Source organism: Bufo bufo, chromosome 2, assembly GCF_905171765.1.
Source record: "Bufo bufo chromosome 2, aBufBuf1.1, whole genome shotgun sequence".
Lineage (NCBI taxonomy): Eukaryota > Metazoa > Chordata > Amphibia > Anura > Bufonidae > Bufo > Bufo bufo.
The window spans coordinates 515650328-515664354 of NC_053390.1; positions in this window are offsets into that span (position 1 = coordinate 515650328).

Genomic DNA, 14027 nt, shown 5'->3' on the forward strand with positions numbered 1-14027 from the left:
TCCTCCTGCGTTTGATTTCCCTGCTTTTAAATCACCCCTCCTCCTTTTGTAGTGTGTGGATTATATTTCTCATTTGAGTTGTAGCTCTTGCTTGAGTATCTTCCCTTGTATGCTATCCTTTCACTGGACCTGTGTTCTGCTGCAGCAAGTACTCCGGATATTGCCAGCCTGTCTTTGGATCCGTCTTCACTGCGGCTGCAGCTCATTCAGCTAAGTGTGCAGACATTGTAGTGTATCTGTGTGTTTTCTGACTGGATCCGAGGCGACCACGGTTCCCTCCATATACTGAGCAGGGCACCGGTGGCCGTGCCCCTTCCACTATTGTAGGGGTTACAGTGGTCATCAATCTTAGGTACGCAGGCATGCCTCGTTCCACCATTTGGATCCGGGCATGGGCTTAGCAGCATAGGGAGAGCTTTGAGGGTCTGACAGGGGTCACCCCTTTATCCTCCCTAGTTTGGGTCCGGTCAGTAGCTCTATTTTCTGTGCATGCTCTTGTTGCTCACATACAGCCGTGACATTATAATCCACCAAAACCATCTTTTTTGACATGGATCCGCTTTCTGGCCTGGTTGACCGCATGCAGGGTCTTTCTTTGGAGGTAGCGGATCTCCGTCAATCTATGACTCAGCTTCAAGCATTGGGCTCTGCTCCGGCCCATGGAGTCTGTTGCGAGCCAAAGGTCTCACTTCCGGAAACGTTCTCCGGGGGCAGTGAGAGTTTTGTTTGCTTCAGAGAGGCATGCAAACTCCATTTTTGCTTGTGTCCCCATTTCTCTGGTAATCAGGAGCAGATGGTGAGGATTGTCATCTCCCTGCTCAGGGGTAATGCTCAGACTTGGGCTTTTTCGCTGCCATCAGGGGATCCCTCCCTTCGATCCGTGGAAGGATTTTTTGTGGCCCTGGGGCAGATATATGATGACCCGGATCGTGTTGCTCTGGCCGAATCTAACTTACGTTTTTTATGCCAGAGCAAACTGTCTGCGGAGCTTTATTGTTCTGAATTTCGGAGATGGGCAGCTGATTCAGGTTGGAATGATGCTGCACTCCGGAGTCAGTTCTGTCATGGTCTCTCAGAGAGATTGAAAGATGCGTTTGCTTTCCATGAGAGACCAACGTCCTTAGAGTCTGCCATGTCATTGGCGGTACGCCTTGACAGGCGTCTAAGAGAAAGAAACGAGACCTCTCTGTCCAGCCATTGTCAGTCTAGGGGCAGTGGTGCGGACTCATTCAGTGTGCAGGGGCCTCATCCTGTCTCAGTCCCCTCTGAGGAGGAGCCCATGCAGCTAGGTCGACTTGCCCCTGATAAAAGAGGATTTAGTCCTCAGAGTATGGTGTGTTTTTGTTGTGGGGGCATAGGTCATTTGGCAAATGTTTGTCCGTCTAGGAGATTCTTGAACTGTACTAAGAGCGATAATAAGAGAAAAACCTCAAAAGGTAAATCATCAAACTCTGCTTCATCTGCTACTTTGGGCAAAGTTGATGTAGGAATTGATGCTTTTCCTCTGACCTGCAGTTCCCGTTTTCTCCTGTCTGCCAGGGTGGCGCTAGAGAGCAAAGTCATTTCTTGTGAGATTTTTGTTGATAGTGGAGCGGCCGTCAATCTTATTGACACTCAATTTGTAGCCATGCATGGTTTTCAGGTTTGCACATTAGAAAAGGATATACCTGTTTTTGCTATTGACTCTGCTCCACTCTCACAGAGATCTCTGAAGGGCATTGTTCACAATATCCGGTTAGCTGTAGGTGACACTCATGTGGAGGATATATCATGTTTTGTCCTTAACGGATTGCCTTCTCCTCTAGTTTTGGGGTTACCCTGGCTCACTAGACATAACCCCACTATTGATTGGCAAGGAAGGCAAATAAATGAGTGGAGTGACTTTTGTAGAGAGAATTGTCTTACAGCGACTTTTGCAGAGGTGTCTACTAAAACTGTGTCATCATTTCTCTCTGATTTCTCGGACGTGTTTTCCGAGAGCGGTGTTCAGGAGCTACCTCCTCACCGGGAGTTTGACTGTCCCATTAACCTCATTCCCGGTGCCAAGCTGCCAAAAGCACGCCTCTACAATCTCTCACAACCGGAAAGAATCGCAATGCGAACCTATATCTCCGAGAGTCTCGATAAGGGGCATATTCGTCCCTCAAAATCACCTGTTGCCGCTGGGTTTTTTTTTGTTAAAAAAAAAGATGGCTCTCTGAGACCTTGCCTAGATTTTAGGGAGCTGAACCGTATCACGATTCACGATCCCTATCCCCTTCCTCTGATCCCGGACCTCTTCAACCAAATTGTTGGGGCCAAGGTTTTTTCCAAATTGGATTTGAGAGGCGCGTACAACCTGGTCAGGGTCAGAGAGGGGGATGAATGGAAAACGGCCTTTAATACCCCTAACGGGCATTTCGAGAATCTCATTATGCCTTTCGGCCTGATGAATGCTCCGGCCGTCTTTCAGCATTTTGTTAACAGTATTTTCTACCATTTAATGGGGAAATTTGTATTGGTGTATCTTGATGATATTTTGATTTTTTCCCCTGATGTTTAGACCCATCAGGATCATCTTTTTCAGGTTCTGCAGATTCTGCGGGAAAATAAATTGTACACCAAGCTGGAGAAATGTCTTTTTATGGTATCGAAGATTCAATTTTTGAGTTTTCTTCTCTCTGCTTTTCGCATGGATCCAGGGAAGGTCCGTGCTGTACTTGAGTGGGAGCTTCCTGAGAATCAGAAGGCATTGATGCGCTTTCTGGGTTTTGCGAACTATTACAGAAAGTTCATTTTGAATTATTCCTCTGTTGTCAAACCCCTCACTGACATGACAAAAAAGGGGGCGGATTTTTCCTCTTGGTCGGAGGAGGCGCTTGCAGCTTTTTCTAAGATTAAAGAGAGTTTTGCATCTGCTCCCGTCTTGGTGCATCCCGATGTTTCCTTACCTTTTATTGTTGAAGTGGATGCTTCTGAGGTGGGTGTGGGTGCGGTTTTGTCCCAGGGCCCTTCTCCTGCCAAATGGCGACCCTGTGCCTTTTTCTCTAAAAAACTCTCCCCGGCAGAGAAAAACTATGATGTGGGAGATAGGGAGTTGTTGGCCATCAAGTTGGCTTTCGAGGAATGGCGCCATTGGTTGGAGGGGGCCAGGCACCCTATCACCGTTTTTACCGACCATAAGAATCTGGCATACTTGGAGTCGGCCAGGCGTATGAATCCGAGACAGGCCAGATGGTCTCTGTTCTTCTCCAGATTCAATTTTGTCGTTACATTCCGCCCTGGGATCAAAAATGTGAAGGCTGATGCTCTCTCTCACTGTTTTCCGGGAGGAGGAAACTCAGAGGACCCGGGTCCCATTTTGGCGGAGGGGGTAGTTGTTTGTGCTCTATATTCTGATTTGGAGGCCGAGGTCCAGGCTGCCCAGACTGAGGCACCTGCCCGTTGTCCTTCTGGGAAGTTGTTTGTGCCTCCTGAGCTACGTCACAAACTCTTCAAGGAGCATCATGATACTGTTCTTGCTGGTCACCCCGGGAGTAGAGCCACGGTAGATCTCATTGCTCGGAGATTTTGGTGGCTCTTCGTAAGTCGGTGGAGGGTTTTGTGGCTGCTTGTGAGACGTGCGCTCGCGCTAAGGTCCCTCGTTCACGGCCTTCAGGTTCCCTTCTCCCGTTACCCATACCTTCCCGTCCTTGGACACACCTGTCCATGGACTTTATCACGGATCTTCCTCGTTCCTCAGGGAAGTCGGTGATCCTGGTGGTGGTGGACCGTTTTAGCAAGATGGCTCATTTCGTACCTTTCCCTGGTTTACCCAATGCTAAAACGTTGGCGCAAGCTTTTGTCGACCATATTGTTAAATTGCATGGCATTCCCTCTGATATTGTTTCCGATAGAGGCACGCAGTTTGTGTCCAGATTCTGGAAGGCTTTCTGTTCTCGCCTGGGGGTTCGGCTGTCCTTCTCTTCTGCTTTTCACCCGCAGTCGAATTGTCAGACTGAGCGCCTCAATCAGAATCTGGAGACATATTTGCGCTGTTTTGTGGCAGAGAACCAGGAGGATTGGTGTTCATTTCTCCCTCTTGCTGAGTTTGCTCTGAACAACCGTCGTCAGGAATCTTCTGATAAGTCAACATTCTTTGGTGCATATGGGTTCCATTCGCAGTTTGGGACATTCTCAGGAGGGGCTCTTTCTGGTTTACCTGAGGAGGAGAGATTTTCCTCGTCTTTGTCTACCATTTGGCAAAAGATTCAGAGTAATCTTAGAAAGATGAGTGAGAAGTATAAGCGTGTGGCTGATAAGAGACGTGTGCCTGGTCCGGACCTGAATGTGGGTGATCTGGTGTGGTTGTCTACAAGAAATATTAAACTGAAGGTTCCCTCCTGGAAATTGGGTCCCAAGTTTATTGGGCCTTATAAAATCTTGTCAGTCATCAATCCTGTTGCCTTCCGTCTTGATCTTCCACGGGTTTGGAAGATACATAATGTATTTCACAGATCTCTCTTAAAACCATATGTCCAGCCCACGGTACCCTCCTCTTTGCCTCCTCCTCCGATTTTGGTTGATGGCAGTCTGGAGTTTGAGGTTTCCAGAATTGTGGACTCTCGCATTGTCTGCGGTTCTCTTCAGTACCTCGTTCATTGGAAGGGTTATGGTCCTGAGGAGAGGATGTGGGTTCCGGTGTCGGACATTAAAGCCACTCGCCTCATCAGAGCATTTCATAGGGCTCATCCTGAGAAGGTGGGTCCTAGGTGTCCGGAGTCCACCCGTAGAGGGGGGGGTACTGTCACTACCAGAGCTTTGAGACGTTCTCACAGCTCTATTTCTCCACCCCTGTGATGATGTCACTACTAGAGCTTGGAGGAGTTCTCACTGCTCTGTTTCTCCGCCCCTGTGATGAGCTCTTTACTTTCTGTTTCCTTCCTCCCAGCTGTTCCTCCTACGTTTGATTTCCCTGCCTTTAAATCACCCCTCCTCCTTTTGTAGTGTGTGGATTATTTTTCTCATTTGAGTTGTAGCTCTTGCTTGAGTATCTTCCCTTGTATGCTATCCTTTCACTGGACCTGTGTTCTGCTGCAGCAAGTACTCCGGATATTGCCAGCCTGTCTTTGGATCCGTCTTCACTGCGGCTGCAGCTCCTTCAGCTAAGTGTGCAGACATTGTAGTGTATCTGTGTGTTTTCTGACTGGATCCGAGGCGACCACGGTTCCCTCGATATACTGAGCAGGGCACCGGTGGCCGTGCCCCTTCCACTATTGTAGGGGTTACAGTGGTCATCAGTCTTAGGTACGCGGGCATGCCTCGTTCCACCATTTGGATCCGGGCATGGGCTTAGCAGCATAGGGAGAGCTTTGAGGGTCTGACAGGGGTCACCCCTTTATCCTCCCTAGTTTGGGTCCGGTCAGTAGCTCTATTTTCTGTGCATGCTCTTGTTGCTCACATACAGCCGTGACAGCCGGACCCCGACATCTTGACTGAAGATCTCGGCCAAAATCCTGTGCGTAGTGACGTAAGACGTTGCCATGCGGGCCGGCATGATGACGTAATATCGCGCCAGATCTTCAAGCAAGATGGCGGCGGCCGGCCTGTAGCGAGCAAATAGAGGCAGTAAGTTTGATAAAAAAAAGTTTGTTAATTTTTCACTGTTTTAACACTCAGATGCCGCAATCATGTATGAACGCATCTCCCTATCATTGCACCAGCTACTTACAAAAAAATGTGCTTCGTGACGAGGTAATTTGTCACAAAGCAAATTTTTTTGCAACATTCGGCGAATCAGCCGAATCGAACTTTTCCAAAACTCACTCATCTCTACCCAGCACCCCTGAAAATCAGCTTTTTGTGGAAGCTAACAGTCTGTTGCCTCCTCATAGCTCACCAAGCACATTACCTGTTCATTTTAAAGCGGCTGCCCCAATCACTTGAATGAGACTTAGCTCCGCCTAGGCCATGCGACCGATAAATGTGACATCTAGTGTTGAGTGAATCGAACTTCGGATCATAGATCTGAAGTCGAGTCGTTCAAACACTTCATTTTAATGCGGTATGGAAAACTGTCTTCATACAGCATTAAAACATATTGCCTCCGTGCAGGCAAAATTTATTTCAACCGAAGTTGCGCAAGACTTTGGAGAATAAATTTGGTATGCAGTTCTACATCTTTAAAAACATTTCAAATTAGCAATCTGAAGTCGGATTTTGTACCGAGGTATCAGCCGGCACCAAACCCAACTTGGTATTCTGAATTTAAAATGTAGAACTGAATACCGAATTCATTCACCGAAGTATTGCGCAACTTCGGGTGAAACAAATTTGCCTCCTCCATGGAGGCGATATATTTTAATGCTGTATGGAGACAGGTTTCCGTACAGCATTAAAATGAAGTGTTAGAATGAATCGACTTCAGATTTATGATCTGAAGCTCGATTCGCTCAACACTAGTGAAAGCACATAACCTAAGAAAATGAATAAGCTTTACAGAGTGCTGTGGCCTCTTCATACAGCTGATCGGAGGAAGTCCTGGGAGTCAGATCCCCACCAATCCCGTATGGATGCCCTATCCTGAGGATGTAAATCCTGGAAAACCCTTTTAATATCTTTAGTTCCACTTTCTTTATCGACATGACATTACTAGAACATTGATAGAGATGAGCAAATCGAAGCTGACGAAGTGGAATTTGATCCGAATTTCAGGAAAAATTTGATTTGCAACTAATGCACTAATGCGAATTTCCTCGCGCTTCATGGTAATAAATTGCAATTTTCCTAAAATGGCAGCTACACGTGTGAGGACTGAGGACATAGGGCAAGGAACTCTGGGAAGGTGAGATCACCCAGATTGACATGCCTGCATGCAGCCAATCAGCAGCCAGCCAGCCCTGTGATGTCACAGCCCTATAAATACGGCAGCCATTTTAGATTCTGCCATTTTTCAGCGTTCAGAGTGCAGGGACAGACATGTGAAGGCGCTAGGGACAGCAAGTGCAAAAACAATTGTGGGAAAAAAAGACAGAAAAAACAATTTCTAAGTGCTGGGAAAGGATAGGAATCATTTCACAGCATCTTAGTGCATGGAGAGATATCAGAAGGAGCTGGGGACATTGATAGGAAAGTGATTTACAAGTGCAGGTAACGATTATTTGAGGATATAAACAGTCATTAGACAGCTCTATCATTGCAACTTTTTGTTATTGGGCAGCAAGTGTTATGTTGAAAAGCCTTTAGTGGCTTATATCTTAGTTTCTTATTCAGTACAACATAAAAAATATATACGCATTTCAATTCTGCAGTTATTTCTGTTAAAAGCGTATAGGGGCGTATTTTAGTAAACAAACAAAAATATATACGCACTGCACCGTTGCAGTTATTTCTGGTGAAAGAGTATAGGGGCATATTTTAGTAAACAAATAAAAATATATACGCACTGCACTGTTGCAGTTATTTCTGGTAAAAGCGTAGAGGGGCGTAGTTCAGTACAACAAGAAAAATATATACACACTGCACTGTTGCAGTTATTTTTGGTGAAAGCGTATAGAGGCGTATTTCTTAAAAAAATAATATGTACAGACTGCAGTGTTGCAATTATTTCTGGTGAAAGCATATAGGGGTGTATTTCAGTGAAAAAAAGAAAATATTTACACACTGCACTGATGCAGTAATTTATGGTGAAAGCATATAGGGGCGTATTTCAGCAAAAAAAGGAAAACATATACGCACTGAACTGTTGCAGTTATTTCTGGTGAAAGCGTATAGGGGTGTATTTCAGTAAAAAAAAATGAAAAATATATAAGCACTGCACTGTTGCAGTTATTTCTGGTGAAAGCATATAGGGGTGCATTTCAGTAAAAAAGGGAAAATATATATGCACTGCATTGTTGCAGTTATTTTTGGTGTAAGCGTATAGGGACGTATTTCAGTAAAAAAAGGAAAATATATACGCATTGCACTGTTGCAGTTATTTCTGGTGAAAGCGTATAGGGGAGTATTTTAGTCAAAAAAGGAAAATATATACGCATTTCACTTCTGCAGTTATTTCTGGTGAAAGCAAATAGGGGCGTATTTCAGTACTTTAAGAAGTATATATACGCACTTCAATCTTTAAGTTTTTTTGGTGAAAGCGTATAGTGGCGTATTTCAGTACAACTAGAAAAATATATTCTCAGTCCATTTCTGCAGTTAATTGTGGTGAAATCATTAAGTGGACTATTTTAGTACAAAAAGAAAAATATAAATATAAAAATATATTTGTCGATTTTAGGGGTCTTTTAATTTCCGTTTAATTTGTGTAGTTGTGCAACAAGTATGTCAGGCAGAGAAGTGCCAGGCTATGCACAGAGGAGTGGCAGAGGCCTGAATGTTTCGTGCGCAAGCAGAGGTTAAGGGGGCGTGGCAGCAGGAGTTGCAGCGAGAGGCCTGAGCTCCCGATGTCATCTAGAGGTCGTGTCTTGACCACAAACCCAGCGGTTCTTGATTGGTTAACTCGGTCATCCATGTCATCCCAAATTGACATTTGTGGATCCGCAAATGCGAACAGCACATTCCGGCCCTATTGAAAATGAACAAAATTGCAGAACAGATGCGGACCCATTTTGCGGACGTGTGAATGGAAAAGATATCCCTCAAAATGAAAATATATAAAATTATTAAAGTTAACTAAAAAGCATAGATGTGGTAGGCAATAACAAGTGCTCGGCGGCACTAAATCAGGTGCTTGGAGGCACCAAATCATAAACCATATGTCCTACCACAATCCGGGGGGTTCCAGTGCACATCGATGAATCCAGGAGGGAAAGCAAAAAAACATCCATCCCTGGGCTAGATGATGATGTGGTATTGAAGGACAGGGTGGGCAAAAAACTGTCCCTGATATTGCCCTACAGGAGGGTGCTATTCTGGCCCTGATAGCCTAACCACAGACCACCCGCCCTGATAAGAGCAACCTCATCCGGAACCTTACCCTATATAAAAATGGCCCTAGTAAGCCCCTAGCCCCTAGGCCCCTGACTTCCAGGTGATCACTATACTGGGAGTGCAGAATTATTAGGCAAGTTGTATTTTTGAGGATTAATTTTATTATTGAACAACAACCATGTTCTCAATGAACCCAAAAAACTCATTAATATCAAAGCTGAATATTTTTGGAAGTAGTTTTTAGTTTGTTTTTAGTTTTAGCTATTTTAGGGGGATATCTGTGTGTGCAGGTGACTATTACTGTGCATAATTATTAGGCAACTTAACAAAAAACAAATATATACCCATTTCAATTATTTATTTTTACCAGTGTAACCAATATAACATCTCAACATTCACAAATATACATTTCTGACATTCAAAAACAAAACAAAAACAAATCAGTGACCAATATAGCCACCTTTCTTTGCAAGGACACTCAAAAGCCTGCCATCCATGGATTCTGTCAGTGTTTTGATCTGTTCACCATCAACATTGCGTGCAGCAGCAACCACAGCCTCCCAGACACTGTTCAGAGAGGTGTACTGTTTTCCCTCCTTGTAAATCTCACATTTGATGATGGACCACAGGTTCTCAATGGGGTTCAGATCAGGTGAACAAGGAGGCCATGTCATTAGATTTTCTTCTTTTATACCCTTTCTTGCCAGCCACGCTGTGGAGTACTTGGACGCGTGTGATGGAGCATTGTCCTGCATGAAAATCATGTTTTTCTTGAAGGATGCAGACTTCTTCCTGTACCACTGCTTGAAGAAGGTGTCTTCCAGAAACTGGCAGTAGGACTGGGAGTTGAGCTTGACTCCATCCTCAACCCGAAAAGGCCCCACAAGCTCATCTTTGATGATACCAGCCCAAACCAGTACTCCACCTCCACCTTGCTGGCGTCTGAGTCGGACTGGAGCTCTCTGCCCTTTACCAATCCAGCCACGGGCCCATCCATCTGGCCCATCAAGACTCACTCTCATTTCATCAGTCCATAAAACCTTAGAAAAATCAGTCTTGAGATATTTCTTGGCCCAGTCTTGACGTTTCAGCTTGTGTGTCTTGTTCAGTGGTGGTCGTCTTTCAGCCTTTCTTACCTTGGCCATGTCTCTGAGTATTGCACACCTTGTGCTTTTGGGCACTCCAGTGATGTTGCAGCTTTGAAATATGGCCAAACTGGTGGCAAGTGGCATCTTGGCAGCTGCACGCTTGACTTTTCTCAGTTCATGGGCAGTTATTTTGCGCCTTGGTTTTTCCACACGCTTCTTGCGACCCTGTTGACTATTTTGAATGAAACGCTTGATTGTTCGATGATCACGCTTTAGAAGCTTTGCAATTTTAAGAGTGCTGCATCCCTCTGCAAGATATCTCACTATTTTTGACTTTTCTGAGCCTGTCAAGTCCTTCTTTTGACCCATTTTGCCAAAGGAAAGGAAGTTGCCTAATAATTATGCACACCTAATATAGGGTGTTGATGTCATTAGACCACACCCCTTCTCATTACAGAGATGCACATCACCTAATATGCTTAATTGGTAGTAGGCTTTCGAGCCTATACAGCTTGGAGTAAGACAACATGCATAAAGAGGATGATGTGGTCAAAATACTCATTTGCCTAATAATTCTGCACTCCCTGTATAGATCTATGTGTTATTGACTCATTATAAAAGTATATTATAAGTATATCGCACCCCTCTGTGTATCACACATATCGATAGCACACCTATACTAGTGCTTAAAATGACTTTTGTGGCCCTATTAGCTAGTGTTTGGTGTCCCTAACAGCCTGTCCCTGCTCCACACAGCAACCTCTCCCTACACTGGCAAAACACTGAATGTAAAATGGCGGCCAGATCAGGTTTATTTATAAGGTAGGGGGTACGTCCATGTGCTGAAATGTCTCAATTGGCTGTCCTGTACCACCTGATGGATGTGTCATGGGTCAAAGTTCTTCACAATGTAAAAGAATATGGCAGGCGCGAATTTCTCCATATGTTCGCATGTTCGGCGAATCGCGAACACGCAAAGTTCGCAGCGAAACGACCGCCGGGCGAACCGCAAGGCCATCTCTATTCACGAATATATGACAAATATTTGCAAAATATCACGAATTCGCAATATTGCCACTGCAGCTCATCAATGCAGTACATGTCCTTTACGGCCCACTGGGTGAATGTGGTTCCTGCAAAGCCACACCAGCAACTTGGCCAGGTCACGCCGCTTCATCCTCCTTGTTGTTACGCCCTTGGTCCTGCGACAATGTCCACCTCTACTTTCTCATCCTCCACCGTGTCCTCAGCCTCCACTGCAGGGAAAAGTCACAGTGCCCCTCCAGCATACCACATGTGCAGAGCTCGGCGGTGTCACGCTGTTCTGCACCTGGTTTGTCTTGGCGAACGGAGTCACACAGGGGAGGAACTGCTAAGTGTCAACTGAAAATCGGAACAATGCTGACCGACAATGGGAAGAACATGGTGTCGGCGCTGTGTCAAGGAAGGCTGAGCCATGCGCCCTGCATGGCACACGTGTTCAATCTGGTTGTCAAGCAGTTACTGAAGTCTTCCACCCATCTGCAAGACATCCTAGAAATGACCAGGAAACTTTGCATGCACTTCAGTCACTCGTACACTGCAAAGCACACCCTCCTTGAGCTGCAGCGGCAGAACGGCATTCCCCAACATAGGCTGATATGCAACGTTTCCACCTGTTGGAATTCCACCCTCCATATGTTGGACCGACTATATGAACAGAGAAAGGCCATCAACAATTTCTTGATGATGCAAGCAGATAGGAGTACTCCACTGTGTAACTTCGATGTCAGCCAGTGGCAGCTCATACATGACACCCGCCGTTTGCTCAGGCCCTTTTAGGAGGCCACGTTATTGGTCAGTCGCCAGGACTACGGAATGAACAACATATGGAGGGTGGAATTGCAACGGGTGGAAATGTCGTATATCAGCCTATGTTGGGGAATGCCATTCTGCCGCTGCAGCTCAAGGAGGGTGTGCTTTGCAGTGTACGAGTGGCTGAAGTGTCCTGGAACAGATGCTGGTAACTATGGCTGGTAAAGGGACAGGAGACGTGGTGTCTCGATCTCACGGCCACATGAGCCCTGTGGGGGCTGAACTGGAAGAGGAGGAGGAGGGGGAGGAGGACATTGGAGCACAGGCAATGTGTAGCCAAATGTGTGGTTTTTCTACTCAGCTGACAGGAGACGAGGAGTAGGAGCAGCTAGAGGAGCTACAGGGCGATGAGGAAGACGAGACAGAGGACCCGAACACACCGTGGCGGTATGCAGTGGAGATGGAGGCAGGGAGTCCCTCTGAGTCACTTGCACAAATGGCACGATACATGCTAACTTGCTTGCGTAGTGACAGCCGAATTGTCACCATTCAGCAGAGTGATGACTTCTGGCTCGCCACCTTGTTGGACCCTCGCTACCAGTCCAGAATGGGGGCCTTTTTTACACCCTCCGAGAGGGAGGACAAACTTAACACTAACTATCTGCGCCATCATCCATCCTCTCGCAGGTCTGACCGGGGGGGCCCTCTGTGCTCACGTTCCACTGCCATGGATGCTGGGGAGGGGTGGGGTAGCAGGAGCAGTACCAGCTCCATCAGCAGCAGCCTGAGTCTACAGTCGCTGATGAGTAGCTTTCTACAACCGCATAGTGAAGAAACTACTCACCAGCAGCAGCAGGTAGACCTGGAGCAGGACCTGAACCAACAGGTGGTGGCATACTTGGACAGCACCCTGCCACCCTACATTGAATATCTGCTGGACTACTGGTTTTTAGTGTGGTGGGGCCATAGTTACCCCAAGGAGTACTTGCCTGTCCACCCAAAATGTAGACAGACTGACCTTTGTCAAGATGAATCAGGTGTGGATCAGCCAGGATTTCCAACCACCAATTCCTTATGCATCAGACTAGGTCAGGGATCAGCAACCTCCGGCACTCCAGCTCTTCAGAAACTACAACTCCCAGAATGCTTACTTCACTTCTATGGGAGTTAGAAGAGCAGCCGAGCATGTTTGCATGCTGGGAGTTGTAGTTTCACAGCAGCTGGAGTGCTGAAGGTTGCTGATCCCTGGACTAGGTCATCCATGGTGCCACACCAACACTTTGATAAAAGAGACCGGTTTCTTCTGACTACCTGCCTTAGCTACTACTCTGATGCTACAACCCGCCTGATGCCACACATCTGATGCCAAGTGCTCCTTATTTCACCCATCTTCGTCAGTGGGTACTGGTATTGCCTCCCACTGCCTGTTACCGGGTTAATTTGTGGTCTCCTGATGCAGCTGCTGCTGCCATCTCCAAACTATGTCACCTTGCAACTCTGTGTTCTCCTCATGCTGCTGCAATTCCACACTATGTCACCTTGCCACTCTGTGGTATCCTTCTGATGCTGCTACTGCCATCTCCACATTATGTCACCTTGCCACTCTGTGGTCTCCTGATGCTGCTGCTGCTACTGCCATCTCCACACTATGTCACCTTGCCACTCTGTGGTCTCCTCATGCTGCTGCCATCTCCACAATATGTCACCTTGCCACTTTGTGGTCTCCTCATGCTTCTGCTACTGCCATCTCCACATTATGTCACCTTGCCACTCTGTGGTCTCATGATGCTGCTGCCATCTCCACACTATATCACCTTGCTACTCTGTGGTATCCTCCTGATGCTGTTACTGTCGCCACCTCCAGACTCAGTCATTGTGCCACTCTGTGGCCTCCTGATGCTGCCGCCAACTTCAGACTCTGTCACTGTGCCATTCTGTGGCCACCTCATGCTACTTCCACCTCACCACTATGTCATAGGGCCACTCTGTAGACTTCTCATGCTGCTACCACTATTTTGCCTTTCGGCCTGGCTGACATAATGATTTATTTGATCTTTATTCTGATCTGTCAGAAGGAAGGAATAATGAGACGCACAACGGATCCTGTCTGTGTAGCAGCTGTAAGGCCTGTATGGTCCCATCAGAATTGGCTTATGATTTGGTATGATTTGGTAGCCAAAAGTAGGAGTGGATACAAGACATTCAAATATTCAATTCACATGTAATCTCTGTTTTACATCTACTCCTTTTTTTTTT